The sequence below is a fragment of the Catharus ustulatus genome, chromosome 1 (assembly GCF_009819885.2).
Source record: "Catharus ustulatus isolate bCatUst1 chromosome 1, bCatUst1.pri.v2, whole genome shotgun sequence".
In the NCBI taxonomy this organism is placed as follows: Eukaryota; Metazoa; Chordata; class Aves; order Passeriformes; family Turdidae; genus Catharus; species Catharus ustulatus.
The window spans coordinates 94749891-94775933 of NC_046221.1; the positions used below are offsets into that span (position 1 = coordinate 94749891).

The 26043-nt window shown below is 37.1% G+C and overlaps 1 long non-coding RNA gene across 1 annotated transcript; it reads right to left on the bottom strand.

The window, feature by feature from the left end:
* Window positions 1-5973: 5973 nt before the first annotated feature.
* On the bottom strand, window positions 5974-25332 carry LOC117004219. Its single transcript, XR_004419603.1, has 5 exons — window positions 23895-25332; window positions 20169-20297; window positions 18546-18812; window positions 18231-18349; window positions 5974-7366 (listed from the first exon to the last, which is right to left on the bottom strand). It is a non-coding gene; the product is annotated as an uncharacterized LOC117004219 (long non-coding RNA).
* Between the last annotated feature and the right edge of the window lie 711 nt (window positions 25333-26043).

A 26043-nucleotide genomic window follows, 5' to 3' on the forward strand; every position in this document is an offset into this window, starting at 1 on the left:
CTAGTTTGGAGCAGTCTTATTTGTCTAGGCAGAAATATGGGACCTTGAAGAGACACAAACATAATTATGCAGCAACTGTGCTTCAATCCACTTCCCATGACATCCCCAAAATGCAGAGGAGGGATAGGGAATGCTCTGAGTTCACTTGGAGCCACAAGTATGAATCTTTGCTACCTGTCCTCATGGTTGTGCTCATCTGAGTAATAAGGTATTTTTATACATGTGTATGTGCATGAGTGCATATATATATATATATTTACCTTGTTGATACTATCAATCTGTTCAAAGTCAGTGACTGCTAATTTTTCATTATTTCATAGTCACTCAAAACTGGATTACATTAACCTGTTTCAAAACCATCTTCCCTACCTCAATTGTGCCATTACAAAGAAGGTGTCTTGCAAACATTGGAAATGTTGGAGTTCTCAATAATTTTTTAAAAATATTTTATTAATGTAAAGTCGTAAGTATGGAGTTTAAAACAAAACACCATGAATAATCATGTGCAGGGAACCTAAGAGTCTTTCTTGCTTAATTGGACCGTTTCACCTCAGTAAATTGCAAGTGTGAGCAGGAAGTGCACAGAGGACAATGCACTTGAAATATCTAGAATGTCATACTGAATCCTCAAGACTTAGAGGTCAGTATTTGGAGATAATTAATTCATTCAACATTAGAATGTCCAGAAAAAAATATTCCAGAAAGAATAGTAACTTGTTTGTATCATAAGGAGTGTACTGTGCAAGGCTTTTCCTTTATTCTTTGGCAAAGACAATATTTACACTTTTAAAATTAGACAAATACTTCTGTTTTGCCTGAGATTTTTTTTTTCTTGAGGGGAGGGGGCTGTTGCTTATGTTTCGAATATGTATAAGTGAGAGAAGGATTTTTTGCAACATTTCTGGAAACACCTGCTCAGCACTTAGCTGCTATCAAGAGACAAGTAGAACAGTAGGAGCTGTTGAGACAGAATTAGAGAACAACATAGAAAGCATTATCATGTCATTATAAGAAACACTGGTGTGCCCAGGGACAGTGTGTGCAGTTCTGGCCCTCTTCATAATTAAAAAAAGAGCTATTATAAAGGATATTATTAAACTTAGAAAATGTGTGGAGAACAGTGACAGAAGAAGATCTGAAATAAGAAATGATTTCTGTATAAAAAGAGATTAAATAGACTTGTTCTGCAAATTGTTGAAAGTTGGGGGTGAGATACTGTAGGGAGCAATTACTCCCCGCTTTTCTTTGATGTTTTCTCTCTAAGCATCCAGTTAGAGACCCTCAGTTAGAGACACAATTCAGGATGAAATGGGCCTTTGGTCTGTGACTCTGCAGGTGTTCTTCTTATGAGTGGAGTGTCTCCTGGCACAGCTTTCCTCACACGTGTGGAGAAATGTTTGTATACAAATAATATGAGAGATCAGATCAAAATATAGTTGCTGTGAAAAGGGAATATTCAGTGGCAACAACTTAAGAATCCTTCTGGAAATGCTGAGTATTTGGCAGCTACTGAGGATATTGTGAGCAGTGAAGCTGGGCCTCTTTCCAGGATTAATTTCTGTGCTGTTGCCTAAGTGCAGCTGTCTGTGTGTGCATCCTGCTCTGTACAGGAACGTGGTAGAGCAAACTGACAGCACTGGGGCTTGCAGAACTGTTTGCAATATACAGTGACCAACATCCTCAGTTACCAAACAGGGGGCTCCCTCTGCCAGCTGGGTAGACCTGGGAAACTGAAAGTGAAGGCTGGCACTCCTCTGGAGTCAGCTGTGGAGAAGGCAGATGCTGTGTCTTAGAGGGCTCCAGCAATACAAAAGCTTTATCAGGCCACAAGAAAATGCAGCCTTTTGTTATCCATGTGAGCTCCTGTGCACTCCTGAAGGAGCGGTGTTTGTCACAGGAATGTGCTGAAGCACAATTGTGCCAGCAAATGCCATCAGAACATGACTGGCTGCCAAATGCATGACAGAAAAGAATCGGGTTAGAGGGTTGTGAGTCAGGGGTGGTCCTGAAATTGGAAGGAACAGAGTAGAAGTGATCAAATAAACAGCAGTTAACACCAGCATTGGCTGAGTAGTTCTAATCTAGGAAAGTCTGAGAAAGATGTTATACTCTAGGGGACAAAGAAGGGAAATTGAATTGACATAACTAGAAGTGTCTAGGCTATGTAGAGTTGACTGTCAGAGGCATGATACCTCAGCCTGCTCATCTCTCTCTTGCTCTTGTTAGCTGGTTCATGAAGCCAGGCTACAGCCCATGGGGGCAGTCTGGTGTTCGGACATCCAGCACATCCCTACAATGCACCCTGAAAGTTCCTCTCCCTTCAGGCACACAGACCTTCCTTGCCAGCTGTCCAGATAAGTCCCTCAGGGTCATTTTTGTGGGAGAATAACCTTCAGGATGGGTAAAGACAAAGCATAAAGTTTCAGTGTCTTCCTGAGTCTCTCAGGCTGGTGCAGGGCATGTGGGCAAAGCAGGCTGTGATGCAGAGCTGTGGGCACTGAGCACAGCAGCAGGTAGGCATGAGCATGCTCAAAGTCAGTAAATGTCCCAAAATCCATGCTAGCATCCTCATCCCTGTACAGCTCATCCCCATCCTCACAGACCTTCTCCCTTCAGGAAGGTAGTGTTTTCCATCTGCCCTTCCTGAGACCTCTGTGCATGGCCATGGAAGGATGCCACTCTTTCCCATCCTTCCTCTCTACTGAGCTGGGGAGAAAGACATAGAAGGATCTGGCATGATGCTCACTATGTTTTGTTCTTGGCAGGGTTGTGTTTCTCACAAAGAACTTGTCATTAATTTTATATGTAAAAAATGTTCTCTCTCACTGAAATGGTTCATCTCTTGAATAAAAAGTTAAGCTGAAAAAATTAGTATGAATTTATTTAAAAGATTGAGTAATCATTCTTTCTGAAATAAAATAATAAAGAAAAAATCAAAAAGAAATCAAACCCCATCTCTTTCTCACAAAGCATATGAAGGCAGCTTATTAACAAGTCAAATCATAAAATAAAACTTTCTTGCATCCATAAACACACAGTACAGTTAACATTGCTTTTTATGAGATACAATTAATAGAACAGTGATATTTCTGTTGAACAAGGAACTGCTCATAAACCGTGTAGACAGCCATGTTATATTTTGAACTAAAGCAAACCCTAACAATTAGATTCAAGATATAATTGTCCTAGGAAGAGCCAAAGAGGGACTTTTTCCTATGAGCTGTTGTTAGGAGATTGGGATCTTCCCTTTCCCTACAAGATGTATTAACCTCTGCTGCATCTCGTTGTGCAAGTACAATTCTTCTTTTCATCCATTAGCAGAATATGCAGCAGGTAGGTCTATCTCCCTGCCAGGCCTGCTCACATTAATCCTGGCACTTGTCATTAGGCATTTACATGCAATGTTATCCATCCTCTGTGTGTTTTGCCAGACAACAGAGGGTCAGAATACATATTTATCACTAAGGATAAGCAAATTCTTACTCTGTTGAGCACTCCTGCAGTTGAACTGAGCCCCATGAGCCACATGCCTAATTTGATTCAGTGTGGGCAGGCGTTGCAAATATCTTGCTGAGCAAATCACACTAGTTTTTTGAGACAAATTGTGTTTCTGTTAATATTTGCAATATTGTTTCAAAGTTTCTGTTAGCAACAAGGAAAAGTCGTGGTCAAAACTTTTGGATTTACGTGCATAACTCAGCAGGCAGAGCTCAAAAAAGATGCCTGTCTAGACCAACCCTGGTACCAGTGACACCACAGGGATGAAATTCTTAGTTGTTTTTCTTCTTTATGTTATTTCTGTAATCTAGAAATTCTGGACATTTTTTTCAGTTTTCCACCACAAAATAAAGCATTTTTGCATTACTCCCAAATAATATTGGGAGTATAATAACATTATACTTTTCTATACTATTTATATATATTATATATGTTTATTATATTTTTACATAACTCCCAAATAACATTAAAATAACTGCTTTTTAAGGCAGCCTAATATATCTTTTAGCTCAAGATTAAAAAAAGGGAAAAAAAGAATGAGAAGTAGCATTGCAACAGAACAGTATTAATGTCATTATTTTTGAAAGCATGTTTTCTGTTTGAACATCACAGATGCAGAAACAACTAAAATTTAGGTACAATAAGACAGTACATCACCTTGCACTGCCTTTTGCCTGTTTGAAAGAAGAACGTCTTTAGAAGTGTTTTCAGCTCGAATCCTTCCCTTTGTAAGAACAGTTACCATGCAGTCCTTTAGTAGAATTCAGGGGGGAAAAGAGAAGAATCTCTGTAGAAATCTTAGATATTACCAAATATCTGGAGATAATACCAACTACGTTCTGTGCCTGTGATATTTAATCAGAAGCTCTCATTTCTAGTAATTAATGTGTCTTGAAAACCCCCCAAAGAAGTTATTAACTTGCAAATTGAATCTTTTTGCTTATTTTGGTATTTAATTTGCTTTATGTTTTCACTATGCCTCCATTAACCAGCCATTGACTATTAGCGTGCTCATTACACTTCCCTTTGTAAATAATGATACAACAATGGTTTTATGCCCATTCCCAGCACTCTTGTTACAGTTCCAGCACCTATTACAGTTATTAAAATAGTGTCAGTTATGGTTTTCCAGGAAGTGCCTCGAAATTCTATGTGAAAATTATGCTGACTTAATGATTAAGTAGATATTGTTTTTAATGTTGTCTCTAGATAAAGTTAAAAATGAGGAAATAACTAAAAAATGCAATCAGTATTTGTCTTCTTCTCTTAAAACAAATCACTGACTATTACACTTCTGACTTTTCATCAACTTTCCCAAATTCTGCTACCTGATAGAAACAGATTTGTAACAGTTACTGGGATTTCTTTTGTCGCTGTTGGATAGATAAAATCATAGATTTATGGCCTGAAGCCAGATTGCAATAAAACATTAATTGGTACATTCTTGGCAAATAAATTTCCTAGTTTAAACCCTATGTTACTATTTAAATATATATTTTTTGTTTATTAGGGTGGGGTTTTTTAATATTACTGATCTTGTAGTTCAAAAAAGCAGAACTATTTTATTACTGATTAATTATAGCTTTTTGATGGTATTTTGGAATTAATGGTATCAATTTTCTTTCATACTACTTAGCTGGAATTCTTCCTTCCAAGCCTTTCTGTTAAAATTAATTCTAGCATTAGAATGCCAGCCTTTTTCACTAGTTGGCTAATTGCAGTCCCAAATGATTTAGACATATGCTTAATGCTTAATCTGAGTTACATAATCTGACATGTAAGTGAAGATGAGTGTATGTGTGCTTTAGAGACAAGGAGAGGGGCTGCTAAATTAGGCCAGGCTGAGAAATAGGGATTATTCTGGTAAAATCTCTGGTGGATAATTAATATCTTCTGTGGCAAGACAGCAATTCAAGATCTGTGAGACTTTTGCTGCATGGTGTACGATAAATAAGAAACTTTTTATTTTTTGCTCTTTCCATTCACAAAGGCATGATGCAAAAAGCAGAAACCCTTCTGGATTCCCTTTTGTGTGTTTGGAAAGTAACTATATTTCATTTTACTCTGGGTAAAAGGAAGATATTATTTTGTTTTGCTTTTCTCTGTTACACTTTAGTGGGAGAAAAATCCGTCAAGTTTTAAAATAGGAGACCAGAAAGATCTTACAAAACCATTTCTAGAAGTGACCTAAGCTGTAAAATTTCAGAATATCATTAGTTCAGTTGGCAGGGTAAGATTTGTAACATCATTTGTAAGAACACGGGGTCTAGATTAACTTGTCTATGTTACTTCTACAAACCTTTTCCTGTCTGTGCTGTTAGGCTGTTAGGGCTAAAGAAAATGATCATTTGGGTTTGAATAGTATTTTTGGTTGTCAAATGATATAAATACTCATAAAACTATCAATTTACTAGTATTTTTATTTTATTACATTAAATATGAAAAAGAGAACATTTTTGAACTGACCATGGGAGTAAATGGGTCGTGGTCATGACATGGAAAGAGAACCCAGACAGCTTTCAAATGAATACTGCAATCAGTTACTGGGCAAATGCTGAGGTTTGCTGAACTAATTGCCACGTGATATAAAAGGATTGATGTTGTAAATCACAAAATTTTGTACAGGTTCAAAATGGTTTCAGACAAAGTTATGGAGGAAAAAATCTCACAGGGGCTATTAAGCAAAAAAATTAATTACCTCTAGGTCCCAAAGCTACTGATAAGATACCAGGGAAATATTTGGGGGAAGCATCACTATAGAATGCCACAATAATGTGATTCTGTGGTAATTATATCATAATTGTAATTTAATTTAATTTAAAGTTCAGAAAATTATTAATGAGCATTTTATGAGTAAAATTATTCCAAGAAATATAGTTATTACAAGCTTTCAAATGAGCTTTGTTAAAAAATTACCGTGTCTTAATTTCTTTTTAAAATATGCAAAACTCCCACTTTTGCCTTCTGATTAAGAAATAACAGCATTCAGCTAAGTAATCAAAGACAATATTGCAAAGTGTATACATACAACCTTTTAATGAAAAGTGACTGCAATATAGATAGAAATATTCCTAACCTTCCTTAATCTTCTCCAGAGAATATTATATTTATACTAAAACCGAGAACTAAGTAAGAGTTGTGCATCTCCTCAATTAAGTATCACCCTTTAAATGATACACCCTCTTCCTGCCTATTTTGTTTCAATGTTCAAATGTTTCATATTCTTCAGTAGCTTGAAAGTAACTAAGAATAAGAAACTACTACAAAAAGGTATGCCAATGTACGAAGAACAAGCTTTTATCAATTCCCAACTTCTCCAAAGGTCTAAGCTGGTCTTCAAGGTCTTCAACTTCTGTGCTTGAAGACTTTTACTATAATAATTTCTTTATCTCTCAGAATGAAAATAAAGACCCCAAACCAATTTTATCCCCAAACCGCATTCATGAAAATTTAATGATTATAATTTATAGTTAACATATTAAAAGGCTATATTAATGAAAACAAGCAAGCATTATATACTTAAAATACTTAATTGCTGCTATCATGCTTGAAATAAAGTCAAATGTGTGAAGGCATGGAAAAATGCATGAATGCCACAAAAATTTTCTGGACTCTGAATTACAGTATCATTACTGAACTGAGACTATTCTTTAATTTTATGATGGACATCACTAGAGGCTATACATCTTCCCAAATCTTTTTCTGAACATCAAAAACCTAGAAAGAAATTATACTATCAAGTATGTGATGTTGGGCTCTGCAAGAGGTATTTGCAAGTATCAGAAGCACTTTGTGTTGGTTTAACTAAAATCAATGTACAGGGAACAGCTGTTTCTTCTGAGCTTGCATTGATGATGGAGTGATATTTCTGTGTAAAAAAAAAAAAAAGTTGTTGGTAAAAGCTTTGCAAATAAGATTAGTAAAAAAGAGAAATGTCTGATCCCTTTTTAAGAGGGATTTTTGGTTTGTATTTTAGAAATACAGACCAAACCCAACTGAAAAAAAACCAACCCAAAAGTCTCTAAAGGGTAGCCTCAGCAGGCTTCATTTACATGCATTTCAATTCTCCCTGCACCTTTCAATTTCTCTACAGTGGTGTCTCATCCTGTGCTGAGTTTAGAAAAAGTAATCAGATGCAGAAAGGACTATCATGGACATAGCAAAATAGTTATTAATTTAATGTATAACAATCATTTGTATATTAAGAATATTTCTAAAACATTAAAAAGCTAATAAAACTATGCTGAAGTTGATTCAGTCATATAATTAGCTAGAGGTTAATTTTAACTTAAAAAAATATTATTAGTCATGTTTATAATACAAGATAATAGCAATTTTCTATTCCTCACATGGGACTGTATTGCATTACTATTTTCCTTTCATAGATAAATATACTCCATTTTACAGATGAATTAGTTTTTTACATAATAGATACATTATAATAAAATAAGGTCATAGAATTATGCTATGATGTAGGTCAGGAAGCACCTCTGGTGGCATTTGGCCCAAACCCCTGCTCAGACCAGGGCTGATTTTGAAGTGAGGTCTAGGTCTGAATTTTGGCCATGTTGTATATGGCCTTTTCTTGTTGAGTTTGGAGCATCCCCCAAGGAAGGAAATCCTATGGCCTCCCTGGGCAATAGCTTTCTCAATATCTAATTGGAATTTTTCTTCTCTCAAGCCTGTTACCATCATTCTTTTGATGGCCAACTCTGACCTTCTCTGGGATGTCCCAGCAGCTGAAGTCAGTGGTAGTTCTCCTCTTACCCCTCTCTTCTGAAGAGGTCCCTCGATGCCTCACACGAGTGAATACAGAATGATGGTTTCTAACTTCTTTTGAGTGCGTGTTTCTAAACCCACAATTTGCAAGCCTCCCTCCCCTAAATACCAGGCAGTACAGAGCACCACACTGAACTTGTGAGCCCCTAAAAGTGTGTAGAACTAAGTAAATTCCCTTTAGCCCCATATTGGTATTCTAATGATGGTGCACTCAGCAGCATGCTAAACTTTGATGGCTGTACCTCATTTTGTGTTCAATAAAAGATAACATGAGAGATCATTAGAGTAACTATGTCAGATTAAATGTATTTTCTTGTACAAAAGTCAAGTCCCTTCAGGAATCATTGCAATTTACTTTGTCTCATGGAGAACAATATTTTCCCGCTAGACCTCAACACAAAGGGCCATTACAAAACGTAATTCATATTTCATATGTTCAGAAACGTTCAGCACAAATTACAAATGGAGACTTTAGTGAAGTATTTATGTTCTGTTACCAACAAGATATGTATAAGTAATATGTGTCCCAGGGCTCCAGCCTACACCGCTTACATTTATTTGTTACAGGCTGCACTTATACTTTGCAGTTAAACATAAGGTAAGTCATGTTGCTTCTTTGAAAACACAGAAAAGTGCAGCGAACAAAAACATTATTGTTTCTGAGATTTTCCAACAGCTGCAAAATGACGAAGATGCCATGCATCACTTATCTGCTGGAACAGCAATATTCCACCCAAACTTCAAAGGGCTCTTCAGTGAACTTCACTTCTTTTCCCCTGAAAAAACTGAGGCTGCATGAGTGCATTTAGAGACTAAAATGAAGCCCTTTAGAGAGCATTCTGTAGTGTCCAGAACACAGAAACACAATGTTTTAAGTACTAAAAAGTATACAGAGCTTGTGGTCTTTGAAACAAAAACCATGGGTCAATAAAAAATCCATGAGGCAAACGAAGTTTTCTTGCAGAATGGTTTAAACACTATTTCATATATGGATAATTTTACCCTGTTAAATTGTCTCCTAAAGTGCTGTCTTCTCATAACCCATTAGTTGTTCTCTTTTTAAAAGTTTTTGTTTGATAGAAATTGGTATATCTGGAAGTGATATTCTGCTGGATAGACTCGTTAGATTAATGGTTTCCTGATAGGATTATTCTACTGTTCTTTATCTACTGTGTTCTTAACATCACAGAGTATATAGTGTTAGTAGTAGGACAGTTTAAAGCATCATTGACATTTAAGTTTTGCAGTTCTTGAATTTTGATTTCAAACAAATAGTGATCATTGAAAATTATAGCAAGACCAAGTCAGGAAAAGCAGAGTATCTGACAATTATAATCTTATATTTTCATTGCTATGCAATTATGAATTCAAGAAGGTAGACATCTCATCCTGCAATATTAATTTTGACTCACACTCACTAGCTGTTGCTGTCACAGCATTTTTCCTTCATTCAGGTGAGTCACCTATCAGGGACCACATTAATGTTTCTTTTCTAAGCATAGTCAGTAGTGCAGCCAAGCAGACGGGTGCTTCAATCTCTAATTCTCTAGTCCTTTAATCTAATGTCTGACTTTACTCTCAGACTGTACAACAGAGGGAGACAATCCCTCCCTATGCACTCTGCTCTTTCCTCCCCCAAGGCAGCAGTAGTGTCTGTGCACGTGTGTGCGTGTGAAATTCTGCATGTTGAGGGTGGGTGTGCATGCACCATTTTGAAAAAAAACTCGAGAGACACTGGATCAGTGTGGAGGCACAGCACATCAGCACCATTTGTGACTGATACTTTGTGTTTTGCCTGAGGACAAGGCCAAAATAATATCACTCATTTTATCTGGGCAAGCTGACAACTCTAGTGCTCCCCTGTAACACATATGCCAGTAAAGGTAATGACTTGCTAATCTCCTATGAATCTTCCAGGAAAAACACAAAACAATTAATAAGGGTGTTCAGTATAAATGAATAGAAGATCAAGTTGCATTAGAAATGGAAGCATCACAAGACTTTTCCAAGTTATTATCTTCACTAACTCTGTCCATATTTTTGAAACTATGTGGGGAAACTGAGGAAGGTAGTCAAATACAAGACCAGTAAAAAATGAAATTTGAAATGCTTAATTAGTTTATCAAAAAGAAGACTGAAAAATGGCATGAAGGCAATGTTGTAGAAAAGAGAAAATATTCAATGGTAGAGGATTTTGTAAAATGCAGTGTATAATCGTATATTAAAAAATTCAAGTTAAAAATAGGCAAATTCAAGTTACCATGGAAAGCAATGGATTCTCCATCTTCACATGCAAAATTTATAGATTCCATAAAAATATTCTCTTGTTATATGGGAAACATTCTGGGAGAGAGTCAGCACCTTATGTTATAGAGGTGAAGGAGGAGAAAGATGATTGCCACATGTAGTCACCTGCAGTCCTATAATTTGTGACGTTGATAGAGTTGACAAAGTCGAAGAAGATCTCAGTTGTTTTTATGCAACTGAAGTGGGAATCTTTTTAAAACATTACTGGTTACATTTGGAAATTAAACGTGTTTGCATTTTTAGTAAGATTTTCTTACCGAAGCACAGTACCCTCTCACCTCTGCTGTGGTGTAAATCCTGATACAACATAACACGGGTGATTTCTGACAGGAACAAGAACATGATACAAATGTGAGATGAAACACATTTCAATTGTTTTGCAGAAGACACAAAACCATAGAAATTACCAAATAAACAGCCATAGGTAGGGTATGATTCAGATATTCCATATTATATAGAAGGAAATGCTTTCTTTCACTGAAGTTTCAGTGCTAAAACAGGGGATGATACCATTTTAGGTTTCATTTTGGTTAGTGATAAGGACATTTACATGAAATGGAAACAGAAAGAAAACTTAATTTGGTGATCACAAGTCAATTCAGCATTAGCTAAATGTAAAGCTAAATATAAAAAGACCTACAGCTACGTAAGAAGGTAAACCTGAATAAAGGGAACTGGATGCTGAATCCACGTAGAACAAAACCCCAGAGACTGCAACATTAAACCAAAGATGCTGATATTATTAAAATTTATCACAAATCAATCAAAAAAACTATGGGGAAAGACTTCAGAGTTAACTGGATGAACTCCAAGGAGGATGTTAACAACAAGCAGAGGCTCAGTGTGAAGTGGACCTTGCAGAGAACAGCATACAAATGACAAAGACTAAAGGAGATGTAAATCTGCTACACCATGACTATTTGACCTCTTGATGGAAGGCATTTTCAGTTTAGCATCAAAACTAAGTAAATACTTTGATTCAGTTTCAAATAATGGGATTATTTTAGTGGGGGCAAAATGATGGAAAATTTTAATAAGATTATTGAAACAAAAATATCTTCAACCGAGACAGCAGTAACACTCAAGAAATGTTATTGGATTCTTTCTGGGAGAAATAAAATAATCTCAAAGAGTTGGCAAAGGAATGTCCAGTTCAGGAAATGTTTTTCAACAGTCTCGCAATCAGATGAGAGCAACATTGGGGTAGGAACTGGAGCTGGAAAAGTGAATATGATTAAAATTGTTGCAGGCCTTGGAACCTCAAGTGTATATTATATTTTTGAAAGGAAAGATGATCAAGTATTGAAAGAAAAAAGAGAATTAGGCAAAGTGCAGTAAGAACAAATCAAAGCCAGTCTTGTGGGACTGACAGAAGGAATAGATTCTGTCAATTTGATTTGCATCAATGGGTGTGCAGAAGAGCCATGTGGGAAACCTCAAGTAAAATTGAGAAAAATTGGATTTACTGGAGAAAGTGTAAGGAAGGTAGGAAGCAAGGGAAATAGGTGAGCAAAGACAGGAACGGTTAGTGCTGAAAGGCACAGGTTGAAATATAAAGTTGAGATTTTACTAGTAAGGCTCATGAGCTCCTGAGTCAATTCTTTTAAATATTTTCTTCACTGAACATGAAAATTGTGGTGGAGTTATTTAGAGGATACTGGTACAAAGTCAACAGGTCCATCAATACTGAAGACTTTCAGAATGCTACAGGGATGGGCCATAGAAATGGAGAAGGGCTAACAACATTGGATTTTGTTGTGAGACTTTACAGTGGAGGTGTTTCTTCTTACCCAGAAGCAGTGGACTGAATCTGGATCAGGTGCACAGAGAGGCTAAGAAGACTAGAGAGCCACAGAGCCCATCTTTATGGAAAGGACACTGCAGAAGACTGACTTGTTTATATAAGCAGATTGTAATATGGAGGAGGCTATGATTGCAATCTATAAATATATCAAGTGGGTAAACACAGTGAGGGGAAATAACTTTTTAAATTAAAAGGCAATGTTGGCATAAGAAGAAATAGAGATAAAAAGATTGTAAATGCATTTAGGTCTGAAATTATGAGATTCCTAGTTCTACTCTAGTTCTGCCAGGAAAGTCATTGCAGTTAAAAAGACTTAACTTTGAAGTTAAACCAAATACATTTATTAAATCAGTTTTAGGATACAATTGTTTGTGATATCAAGAGCCAGGACTCAAGGAAGGTCCTATGTTTCAGTGAGTTGTATTTAAGATCCTTATCAGCACAATTATGTCTACAGGACAGCATTTATTTGCACCCTTGCCTGTGTTTCTAGGAGTATAAGCATCTTCAATTATTGAGGGAAAAGGTTTTTTTTCCCAGGCTGGGAATAAGGATAAAAAGACTGCATTTCTTACTAAAGCCATGTAGTCTGCGCCATGCTTTCTGCCATGGCATCTTATGAATGCATTTCTTTACTTTTGTAGCTGTTTGTAGTAGAAGAAATTTGTTCCATGGGAAGAAAGAGCTACAAAGACTGAACTGGGGAGTACAAATGTGATTTCAGAGGAAGACATTTAGTACAGACATATGCTGGGGAGAAAGGAGGAATTCTGGGGCCAGCTGTGGGTGACAGTGCTGTTTCTGTATTTAGTAAAGCCACACCTGGGACACACTTATTTCTAAAGCCTGTGGAAAAGCACCAGACGAAAACAGTCTCAGGATTTTTTGCTTTTCACCCAGTGAAAGTATTGTGAGAAGTTGTGGGGACTATGGATCTGTGAAAGAAGTTGCTTAGGAAGGGAAGCAGCACATCCTCTCATCCAGCAAATAATGGGACAAGAAGTTTAAAAGGTATTGGAAGAATTCAGAAAAATCCTGAAAGAAAATCTAAATGATGTTCTGAAGCAATTTGAAAATGTACAGGGGATATTGTATAAATTCATGAGCTAGCCCATGCTAGCTCAACAGAATCTCAGAACCTGAAGAGTTTCTATGGGGCTATTTTAAGCTGCTTTTGAAAAACTAATTGCAAATGTATAAGCATAAATCACTCCAAGATCTGCCTTAATTCCAGCACCACTGGTGCAGACTCACAGTGCAATGCAGCTCATGTCATTGTCTCCAGAGATAGGCTCCTATGTGCAACTCCTGTTCTGGGGAACCAAGCAAGACTCACCTGCCACACAGGGACAAAATTTCAGGGTGTACTTTGGTTTCATTTTTATAAAGGGGAACAAATTGCATGGACTTTTTTTTCCCTTAGTTTAGCTATATGGATGTCTGTTGGAATGAATACACCCATATATGAAGACATACAAATTGAGTGTTCTTGTCCACCAGCTTTAATATGATGACACCTTTATAATGATTTGTTTACACATTTTAAATTGTGTAATTCTTCCTTTTTTTTTTGTGGAGATTTAGGATTGGAAATAAGATTTTTTTTTTTTAAACTTATAAAGCTGACTAGAGATGGAGTACAATTTGTTTGTCAGTCACACAACACTGAGAAACAATTTCCTTCCAAAAGAGGCAACACAGTTCTTACATGTAATAGCTGTCAGAGGGACAAAATGAATTTGGTAGGGTAAAAAGAAACATTTTTGGTTAAAGGAAAGGTATTGTGGAAAGAGAAAATAACTAGAAGAATGAAAGTTTTGGCAGAAATTAACTAAGATTCTATTCCTTGTGTTCAAGTTCTTTTCCTCTTATTTTCCTCTATTTCCTGAAGAAATAGTTAAAAAAAATCTAATTAATCTTGAAGAGAGCATGGGCAAGTAATTATAATATGGAGAAATGTGTGATTTTCCCATTTGAAAACTGTTTAGGTGCTGCTTCTTCACAGGTACCAAATCTGCAGTTTAATTTTAGCTGAAATTTCTGGTTAAATTTCTAGTGTAGTCTGAACATGTCTTTGAAGACAATGGAATTGTCAGCTTTTTTTTTTTTTTGAGGAAAATTATTAATTTCAGTTTGGAACTATGGGATTAGAAAACTGTCTTTGGGCAAAAATTTTGAAGAAGAACAGGAACTAGATCTTCTCTTTTACCAACCACAGTCTGATTCTGCTCAATATGTCAGGTACTATCCCACCAAAGCTGCCATCTCTGAGCGCTACTGTACCCTCCTCCACCTCAGCCATATGCCATGCATTCCTTTTCACCCTTTTACACATGCAGAGGGGCTCTTTTTCTGCAAGCTGCTCAGCCCAAAACGTAGTCAGTGATTTTGTAAGATTTTGGTTGGAACTGGCTATTCCCCTGCTTGCATTAATGGCAGGGAAAGGGACAGTGCAGACATCTCCTCTCAGTTCTGCATCAGCACCAGATCAGGTCCATGGACCCCCATCTGCAGTGGTCCAGTTGTTCACCTTGGCAGCAGTTGGTTCACACAAGTCCCTTCTCTTCCTGTGGGAATTAAAGACAGTTCTAGGTCCTAAATCAATTTTAATCACTGGAAGAAGGAATATTTGGAAAATTCCTCATTTCTTCTCTTTACAGAATTTCCTTTTCTAGCATAATCAGACACTAGGGTGGTGAGAATGCCCTAAACGCTCTATTTAGTTCCACTCCGCAGGTGAGCAGTGTCAATTCCAAGGAGTGGAGTCACTGTCACAAGCTCACTCTTTATCACAGTGGTTTCAGACAAAGTGAAACATCTCCAGATGGGGACACAGGGAAAGCGGTGCCTTGAAGTAAATTGTATGTTAATGGTTATGATGCTCCTTGGTCAAGTGCAAGCTCCAGCTCACATCCTTCATGTATGCATTACAGCAGGTGGTTGTATAAAATACCTCATCTCTTCCTAAACAGTGCAAATACTAAATAAAAGCAACTCTTTTATTTAGCACCCAAATCCAATGAATTATCCATGATTTCTGGAATAATGGTTGTAACAGGGCTAGGTGGAGAAAAATCGCTGATGTGACTTCCAATTAAGATTTTTTTCCTTAAAATGCCTCTTTTTTCTATGTTTCTGTTTTAGTGAAAAGTAGCCTAATAGTGAAAAATGTCAGCCTGAAGGCAACAAAATTAGAGGATTTAAAAAATCAATACTCACTAAAAGATAGAAGCATATCTTGGTGTTAGGAATGGCTGCAAGTATTTTCAAGGTATAGTCAGAATAAGAGGAATCAAATCTAAAAAAGGAAAAAAAAAAAAGGAAACCTATTCCAATGTAAAAGAGATAATGAGAAATGTAGAATATTTTCGTATTATTGCAAAGGGAAATAATGAGGAAAGTGGCATTAAAAATGGTATCCTGCAACAAAAGAAAAATATCTGAGGTATTTGTATTCTTCATCTAATATCCTGCGATCATTGGATTGTGTAGCTAGTTTAGGAGATGGTCTAAATTGATTCCTGCTATTTCAAGTACACAGAGGATAAGAAGGGATGAGTAAGAAGCCACCTCATCTCAATGGACAGAGTTCCACTGAATGCAGTGGCTGTCAGATTAAACTTCACCATTTCTTTTAGATGAAAAAAAGTTTACTTGGTGGGTGCTTTTGTCAGTTTAGGTGTATGATGTGTAAAATAATGTTTGTAAGTTATTGCTTTATTATTCTAAGGAAATATTTCCCGGATTGCCTGCAACCTACTCAAAGAAAGACAAGACTTGTGTATTCTGTGCGTGCAGTGCTTCTTCTGCATGCTCTGCCCATGAAATGTGAAACTGGGCCAAGATGTCCAGAATGGTTGGCTGTGACTCTTCACATGGCAGTCACAACTACCAAACGTAACTGCACAGCTCCTCACAAGAGAACGGACTGGGATCTCCCTGGTAAGACAAATACAGATGCAGTTATATTGCCAGAACTTGGGACCAAATAAGACAGAACTGGGGTTTATTCTCAACAAAGCTATAGTAAAAAAAAGAAATCAGTTTCTAGTTCTGTGCCGTTTACTGTGATCCTGATTGATTTTTTTTTGTTGCTTCCTACGGAATGATGAGAGTAAAGAAAAACATTATTGAATGAATGCAGATTCTAGTAAATATCAATGTGGGACCAAATCCTTTTGACTTTATCTAATGAAGCCAATTTCAGTCACCTTGATGGGGCTATTTATTCCAGACTTGCCCCAGAATAGATAAAAAATACAAAATGCAACCTGATTTGGACAAGCCAATCCTACTGGGAGCAGGGAAACAGCAAAATAAGTGAAAATTACGTTCTCTGAGGGAAGAAAAATAAAATCTTACATATTATGTTCTTTAATTTAAATTGCAGTTGTAATTAAAAGTTACATTCCTTTAATCTGAAAATGAGTCTCTGTTCCAATAATATGAGGTGGTGTGCCATTGAAAGTGTGCACTAAAAGTTCGTTTCATTGCATCATTTAATATAAAGCCTTTTTGTGAGGGTTTTTTTACTTCCCATTTGTACTCTTTCCCTTGCCTTTTTTGCATAATATATTGGTAAGTAATAAGAAGCAGCACTGCAGCTACAATTTAATGGGAAACACAACTGTTTATTGAACCAGATACCCATTATTAATTTAACAACTGAATACAAACGCTTCTGGCAATCAGTGCAATAATTCTGTTTCCTTGATTACTTAGGGTTTGCCATTGGCTCCAGTGGAAGCTTAATCCAACCCTCAGAGGGGAGAAGTGCTGCCTTTTAACACTTGCAAAGAAAGAACAAGTACCAGCCTAATTCAGTTACTGTGCATGCATTCCCTCTGACATCTATAAAAGACACACACATTTCTCATGTGGTTTTAGGAAGACATTAAAATTAGTCTCTTTTTCATAATTTTTCTAATATTTTATGACTCAAAATGAGAAATCAGTGCAGCAAAGAGATTGCGAGGGTTTTTTTTTCTTTCTGCAATGAGTTATCAGAGCTCACAGTAAGTGAAAAAAATTTCCCATCTTTGTCTTGAAACTGTATTTCCTACTTTTTTCAAGCAGCCATTGTATCATTCAAACTGCAGCACTGCATAATGGACTCTAAAAATATGCATATTTCAAAGATATTCTGGAGAGGTTACACCACAGATTATTTTGGCCCAATGAGACTCTAGAGGGCAGTCTTGGTATAGTAAAAGAAATAAATATTTTACTGTCATTAGAGACCTCAATCATGTAGAGTCAGTACAAAATGTTAGTGTTAAAAAAGCATAAATATTTTTGAAGACTATTTTGACCAAGCTGTCTAATTTTAGCTGAAATATGAGTATCCCTTGATGTCAGATTATAATTCGCTATAATATAAAGTAATTTAAAATTCCATGTACTTTTTTATATTTAGTTGGATAGCTATGGGGTATTATGAATGCGTCAGAACCAAAAGTACAAGAAGATATGGTTTGCTTCTTGGTTTCAGCTTGTTTGAAAACTATTCAATTTAGACAGTATAAAACTTTACCAAAAGTCCATCAGAAGTCCTCTGCTTAAAGAGAGTAGAATAAAATCCAACATAAAGTGCAGATGCAATTTTAATGTCAGTTTTTAAAAGATGTGTTTTACTTTATAAGTAATTAATCTTTATACACAAGTTTTGACTATTGTTGGCAGAAATCAAAATTGCGTGCCTTGTAAATTTTTAATTGAGCAGTTCTTAGATTAAAAAAATGCATTAGTCACTTTGACTGTGTTTAATATTTCAGAAGAAGTTGTTCTGCAAGAAAACAAATCATTGGTAATGAAAAACAATGTGCAGCTTGTAAGTACTTACTGTGCAAACTTTTGAAACATGTAACCTTTGTTTCTTCGCAGGCAAACAATATTGCAGCCTTGTTTTAAAATAGGAACTTACTTCCTGTGCAAGACTTTCATCGGCATAGTTCAAAACATCTAGAAGGGAAAAGAAAACCATTATTGCCATTTGATGGAGGGGCATTGCCTTCTCTGCTGGCCACTGTACAGTGTCGTACTGAGAACAAGTGGGTGTGACCGGATTAGTTCCAGTGACCAGGGGTTTGCAGGCTTGGGTCACTCACACAAGGAGGATGGAAGATGGCAAGAGTTGTTAGACAGGTCATAAGCCAACCTGCAATCCCAAAAACTGCTCAGGCAGCCTTCATTCTTGAAGCAATGAAACTTCCTTGATGCCTCTGTTTTTGACTCAGAAAATTTAAAGAGGCAGAGTCTTCTATAGCTTCTCCAGGCAGGAGGGACTTTCCTGTTCCAGCTCTGTTTGTTCATGCTTGTGCTGAAGCAAGACTGAAATAATCTGCTTCTCTGCCCGTATCACATGGTTGGTCAGCAGCAGTCTTGGGGCCTCTCTGTAGACTGGGTTTGGCAGCCAAAAATACAGCTACATCCATTTAAAACACAGTCAAACAAAAAGAAGACACACTTAAGAAAAATTACTTCCTGGTTACGAATGTTTTTTTAATCGGGCAAGCAGAACATTTGCTCAGAATATGGAAGCTGGGTTCAGTAACTGCACTGGCCAAGATTGCTCTCCATACCTCCCTATTTTAGTGGTCTGACAACCTACACTCAAAAAAAAAAAAAAAAATTGTAGGGCTAGTGGGAGAAATCGGGAGGAGCTTACAGGACACATAGTAGGGGTCTCCACACTGACCATAGACAGGTTGGGATGCCCTACCTGTTAGAGCAGGTAACAAATATATGCTGAACATTCTGCCTTTTCTACAGTGTGGTCTCAATTTTTAACACTTTATATCCATCCTTGGCTTTAGCTGACAAGGTGCATTAAAATTAGAATAATAATGATTTGATCTATTGGAAATCCTGATTCTTTTCTGTTTGAGGATGTGCCTTTCACCTCTCCATGACGGTATGCAAAGAAGGTTCCTCAAGTATTTTTGCTTTTGTATTTAAATTTCCACAGTTCCTAGTGATAGGTGCTTATCTTATTTTGCAGTCTCTCTGAAACTAGGATTCTTCTTCTGACAAATTAAAAAAAAAAAAATCAACAAAGCAACAACTCTGTTATTCTTTGCATACCAGACTGCCTTCAGATTCCTATCGATGAAAGGGGCTCTTACAGAGATTCTAGTCTGATATCTAAATTCTAAATTCAAATTGTTGCTGATTTTGTGCAATGCTTAAGATTAATACAAAAGACCATAATCTTGAAAATAAAACCAAACTTGCAGTATTCTCTATTCTCAATTTCCTGCAAAGTTTGCTAAGGCATATACTGTTAAGTGTAAGCAGCTTCATATACATTTGTGGTTTTGATATACATGTATCACATGAAGCACCTAATGCTTTTGTTTATTTTTTAAGAACTCTTCATTAAAGACTGAGTTCTTTTATAATATAAGGATATGAAAATAATATAGCTATGTACAAGTGTCTTCCAGTGACTAAAGAAAAAATCTGTAGGAGTATTTATAATTTGCAATTAGACAATCAATAGAATTTAAAAGATATATATCCAGGCAAGAAATGTGTATTTCATGAAAATTTTCTTTTCTCTTACAATTCATGGAATTATTAACAGTGCTAGTAAGCCTAAGTCTCACAGAAACTTAAGTAGTCAAGTACTCAACAAGTCTTATTCTAGTTAAATACAACAGATAGTAGTGTATATGTAAAGCAGTTTCCTTTCAAGAAACACTCATCCTCATTATGAAAGTCTGCACTTCTAAAGAATGTTAAAACATAGCAACTTCCTTCAAAGAATAAAAATTATTACCTTACAAGGCTGATGTCCTTGTCCAAACCAGAGCTCCTTGCCTTATTCTCAGTTTCCAAGGCACTTTTGTGAACCACACCATGAATTTTATGTGACAGTCTCAGTACTAGTGCTACCTGAATTTCACAGCTGTGAAAATTCAAGTGGAAAAAGTATAAAAACTCAGAAGTCATTTTATAGTCTTTTGTGGGGAGACTGTCAGTAAAATGACTGCAATTATTGTTTTCAGTCTTATAGTATAAACTTAGAAGTTTAGACTGTTGCTGCCTCTTACAAGCTTACTGCTGATCTTTTCCCATCAAAGGATCTTTACTGAACTTGGTGGTAGATCTATAACAGCAAACTTGCACGTCAAAACCTCCTCCTCCTGGAGTTTGCCTTAGATATGCATAGAATACTGAAGTTCATATAATTACTTCACACAGATGCATCCTCAGTTCTTGTCCTTGTAAGTGTTTAGGACATACCAACTTCCAAGGACAAACTTCATGGGAATCTACAGGCCTCTAGGTGCCATAAATTAGTATAGATGGAAACTGAAATGCCAAAATCCTTGTCCACAGCTCATACCTCTCCAGATGTTCTCTTACCACCTGGAAAAGTATATGGGAAGGGAAAGTGTATGTGCCTATAGTCCCTCAAATGAAAGAACAATGCATTTAGATACACTGGATTAAGAATAAAAAATGCAAAAGGATTTAATCATATCTAAAGGAATATATCTAAACTTTAAAAAAATATGTCAATACTGTAGTAGATCACATCATCTAACATCACTTGTGTAAAATCAGTGGTGCCTTATGAGGCAGTCAGTCCCTACCTAGCTTCTTCTCCAATATGAAAAACAGTTCAGCAAAGTTTGTAGCAGTTGCAGATGATTCTGCAGCTTGCTGGATTAGCAGCCTATCCTTCCAGAGTCAGCATCTCCAGGTAAGAGTGAGCAGAACTTGGTAGAACTAAGGTGTGGACTGCTGTTTGTGTATGTTGTCAGAGTACATTGAATGATTTTAACCACAAGTGTAACTTTGTCAGTTTTTCCAGGAATTTCATCAGGCCCAGCCTCAAACTCTCAATGTTTTTTCTAGTCATTACAGAAAAAGCACATGAATGTAGATATAAATACTGTTGGCTGTCTCATCTGATTATACCTATATAATTCTCTATAAAGAACAATCCTTTTTCTTCTTCTTTCAGGGAGGAAGAGAAAGATTTTAGAGCTCTAGGTCTAAATGAGAAATGGAAACAATATACAATGCACCTGACTTCCATTACACTCACACCTGGGTACCAACATGGGCTGCTGAAAAAATGGGTGCTCTTAGTCAAGGTCATTTCCTCAGCTGGATGTGTTGACAGCTTGTACTGAGGCAGTAAGTCCAGGATTTTCCCTCCTGACTGGAATAACTAACAAATAGCTACAGCTGAAGACATTCCAGTATGAATTAAGGGAGATGTAAATCACTGTCAAATTAACAAGGTTGACAAAGTGGTTCAGAAGTTCAGCAATGCTCTCTGAAAGTGCGAAAGCATAATGTGGAGAATACAAATGAAATCTGCAGGACTCCTCTAAGGGTCATTAATCTTCACAGAGTGCTAAAGCTCTACCCAAATTGTGTTTATGAAATCTGCAAACAGACATTGGTTACAATCAACATAAAACCTCAATAATATTTAGATATGCTTTTCTTTTAGATACTGGGGCAAGCTCACCCAACGGTCATTTAAGGAGCATTTGAACCTGGACAAATGGGAAATGTTAGATCTCAAGTGCAAGGGTTATTGTTGGACCAAAGTTAAGAGAACTCTAGCTGTCTCATTTCTGTACAAGGGAAGTCTTAGCTGGCAAAGGCCTAAGGAACAATCTTTTTGAGAATAAAGGAATTGTCTCTGATAATTATTAATTGAGAAGGAGTGGCAATTCTTCTATCATGAACATGCTAGAGGATTAGGTGTCTTGCTTTTCCCTGTCAGGATGGAAGATTATTTGCGGTTGAAAAGACTTGAGTGCTAGCAAGGTCAGCATTATTACTTTTGTTAATCTTGATGTGGTGCAATGTTTCTTATTTAATGCTTGTTATTTGTATATCTTTATGCTGTGTAAAAAAGAACTGCTGCCTTAACTTCCAATTACAGTGTGTGACTGAGATAATGTGAACGGGATGACGGGAGTGGGAGTATGGCAGCACTGATGAGTTCTTTCTTTCTGCCTTCTGCTGCTAAGCAGTTGTCATCTTGTTTATTCTCTAAAATTACTAATTGCCCCACTACAATCACATAAAAACCAAATGAAAACACCACCCAAGCACTTCTACAATTTTCTTTTGCTGGTGCATTCGGCAGATGTGAGTTAGGGCTATTTTAAGGTATTTTTGGGTTCTGAACTCCTTGGGTCCCCAACAGAGAGTACTGTGCCTCCAAAGAAGGGGTATTTTTAGGGCCACTGACAGATGATGATCATCAGCAGGCATTTACCTGTGACAATCACTGCTGAAAAGCCTGTAACACCTCATGGTGTGCTGGTCTAAGCAGAAACCATAAAGTGTTCCATTTAGTTCACCTTACAATCAACAGAAACATCATAACCAAGCTCAAAGCCCTTTTATTAAGGGGAAGTAACTCATACTTTGAATCCAGAATGGGTGATATATTTCCTGTCTACGTAAACTAAAATGTCTGCACAGCAAACAATGGCGTAGCCCATATGAAATAGTATATCTGTGAAGAAATTCCATTAATAAATTGTACTTTTCAAAGGGTAGTCATAAATATAAGACTACTTACTTCAATTTCATAGTTGCTGTCCCAAAATAATGGAAACCCATTGTCAACCTTTCAATAAAATCTCATCTTTTTGTTTGTAAGAATTTTCAAGCATATATGCAGGAAAGAAAGCGTGCTAAAAAGCTTAAGTTTAGCTTTAAATAATTAATGTATATGCGGAGAAGTTTTGACCTAGGAATATTTAAAGGTGTACACATATATTTGTGTGTGTACATATATAATTTTTGAACCTGCCCAGAAATTAGCTTTGTTCATTGATGAATTAATCAGATTTTTAAAGCACATTCAAATGCAACTGTTGAAGAGTAGGAAAGGCACCTTGGTTGTTCCTCCTGACAGAGAAGCTGAAGGCCTTGGACATGCAGCAATCAGCACTCTCATGGCTGTAAGGGGGACCACAACCTGTTTGATATTCCATTAAAACAAAGCAGGAGTAGCTGATATGTTATTAAGGCTAACTATTACAGAGAGAATAATCTTTCCTTTAGACTTTGGTTTTAATTACTACTATGGGATGGGGATCAGGGAGAACACAAGTTTGTTTCTGTTCTATCTTGGTACCATCAGTATGATAATACCTTCTAATTCTGAAGCAATTAGTTCACATGGCAAAATAAAGATAAAATTTACATTTTCTACAGTCTTGTTCAAAGCATTTCAACTAATAACTACGATCCATACAGCTAGTTTGCTTTTTTTAATTCTGCTGTATTAAAATAATTTTATTTTAGTTTTTTTAAAGCTGTTGCTATTTTTATCTTCACTTCTGTTACTATCAACTTTTCTCTCTTTTTAAGTCATTACCTTTCAGGATTTTTGGTGTTCTTTGTCATTGTTTTCCAGCATGTTCCACAAAACTCAGATGACAGCACCTCAATAATACCTGCTGGAATTTTACATTTAATTAATATACACCTGTGTCAAATGCATTAACAAATTTCTTACCGTTCTACTGCAGGAAGAAAATATGCAGGATCCTTTGGAACTGCCCCAACAAGTTCCCCTTCCAGAAGTCTTCAGCTCAACTGCAGCCATGCAACTTCTCCATGGCTAACAGGTCCATAATCTTTGAATGGTCATGATAACCAGAGGATGGGTCTGAGGACAGTAAGAAATCAAATGTCACCCCAGTTTTCAAAAAGAGCAAGAAGCAGGACCCAGGGAACTATGAGCTGTCAGCCTAACCTCAGTCCCTAGAAAGATGATGATGATTGCCTCATCCTAAAGGTAATCTCTATCTGTATAGTTGACAAGGATGTGATCAGGAGTTGTCAGCAGGGATTCTCTAAAGGTAAAACACACTTGATCAACCTGAGTAACTTCTGTAATGAAACACATTCCTGAACAGATGAGGAGAGAGCAGTGGTTATTGTCCACCTTGACTTCAGCAAAGCTGTCAGCACTGTCTCTTGTGGACTGGATGAGTGCACAGGGAGGTGGATTGAGAGCTGCCTGAATGGCACATCACAAAGGGCTGTAATAAGTGCACACGGCCCAGTTGGAGGCCTGTCACTTGTGGTGCCCCCCAGGGTTCAATACTGAGCCCAGTATTGTTTAACTTGTTCATCAGTGACTCAGATGAAAGGGCAGAGGCCTCCTCAGCAAGTTCCCTGATGACACAAAGCTGGGAATAGTGGGTGAAACCCCAGAGGGACTCAGCAGGGTGGAGAGATGGGCAGAGAAGAACTTTCTGAAATTCAACAAAGGCAAATGCAGAGTCCTGCACCCAGGGAGGAATAACCTCAGGCACCAGCACAGGCAGGGGGCTGACCTGCTGAAAAGCAGCTCTGTGGAGGACCTGGAGGTCCTGGCAGACAACAAGCTGTCCATGACCCAGCAGTGTGCCCTTGGGGCCAAGAGGGCAAATGGTTTCCTGGGATGAATTAGGAAGAGTATTTTCAGCAGATCAAGGGAAGTCATCCTGCCCCTCCACTCAGCCCTGGTGAGGCACATCTGGAGCGCTCTGTCCAGTTCTGGGATACTTAGCACTAGAGACACACAGAGCTCCTGGAGTGAGTCCAGAGGGGGGGCAACAAAGATGATTAAGGGGCTGGAGCATCTCTCTTAAGAGGCCTCAAGAAAAGACAACAGAGAGGGGACCTCACTGATGTCTAGAAGTATCTGAAGGAAGAGTGTCAAGAGGACAGAGCCAGGCTCTTGGTGGTGTCAAGGAATAAAATGGGCAGAAACCAACACACAGGATGTTTTACCTCAATATGAGGAATAACCTCTTCACTGTGTGGGTGACTAAGCACTGGGACAGGCTGTCCAGATCGGCTGTGGAGTGTCCCTCACTGAAGATATTCAAGAACCATCTGGACACAATCCTGTGCTGTGTGCTTTAGGATGACCCTGTTGGAGCAGGGAATTTGGACCAGATGACCCACTGTAGTCCCTGCAACCTGACCACATTTGTGATCCTATGATTCTAAGAGATCTTTCCAAGATGCCTCACTTTTATTATCAGAAATTCCTCAGTCCCAGACATCTTTTTCTATGATCTGGTTCACTATGTCAACTGAGCCAGAAAAATAAGGATTTAAAAGAAAAAGTAGCCTTCAATCTAATGAAGTAACACATTTTTTAAATCAAAACCATGGATCCATAAAATACCTAACAATGTGTAGACTTTAGCAAAAAAATCATGTGGCTAAAGAGCTCTAAAAAAAAGTAGGTTTTTCCTATTAGAAAGGAAATAAGGAGAAAAGAGAAAATTTCTACTATTTTAACTTCAGAAATGTGTTGCTGAGATACTTTTTGCCTTGAATGAGTTTTATTTTTCTTGACTGTGGAGTCATAAGATTTGGGGTCAATCAAGTTTCTGAAGGAAGAGAATTCCACATTAAGAAGACTCATCCATCTCTTTGTTCAAGAAAGGCTTTTAACGCTTCTGTACTGTTGACTATAAAATATGGAGCAAAAGGGTGGAACATTTAATATAGTGGAGCTGAAACTAAAACCTGGACAATGAAGCATGAAATGAAGTATGCTTGATATCACAGAGAAACAGAATTAACAAATAGGTAAGACAGAGAAAGTATGTAAAAGAACAGTCTTTATGAATAAACTGGGTTGATTGTAACTTGAAGAGGGC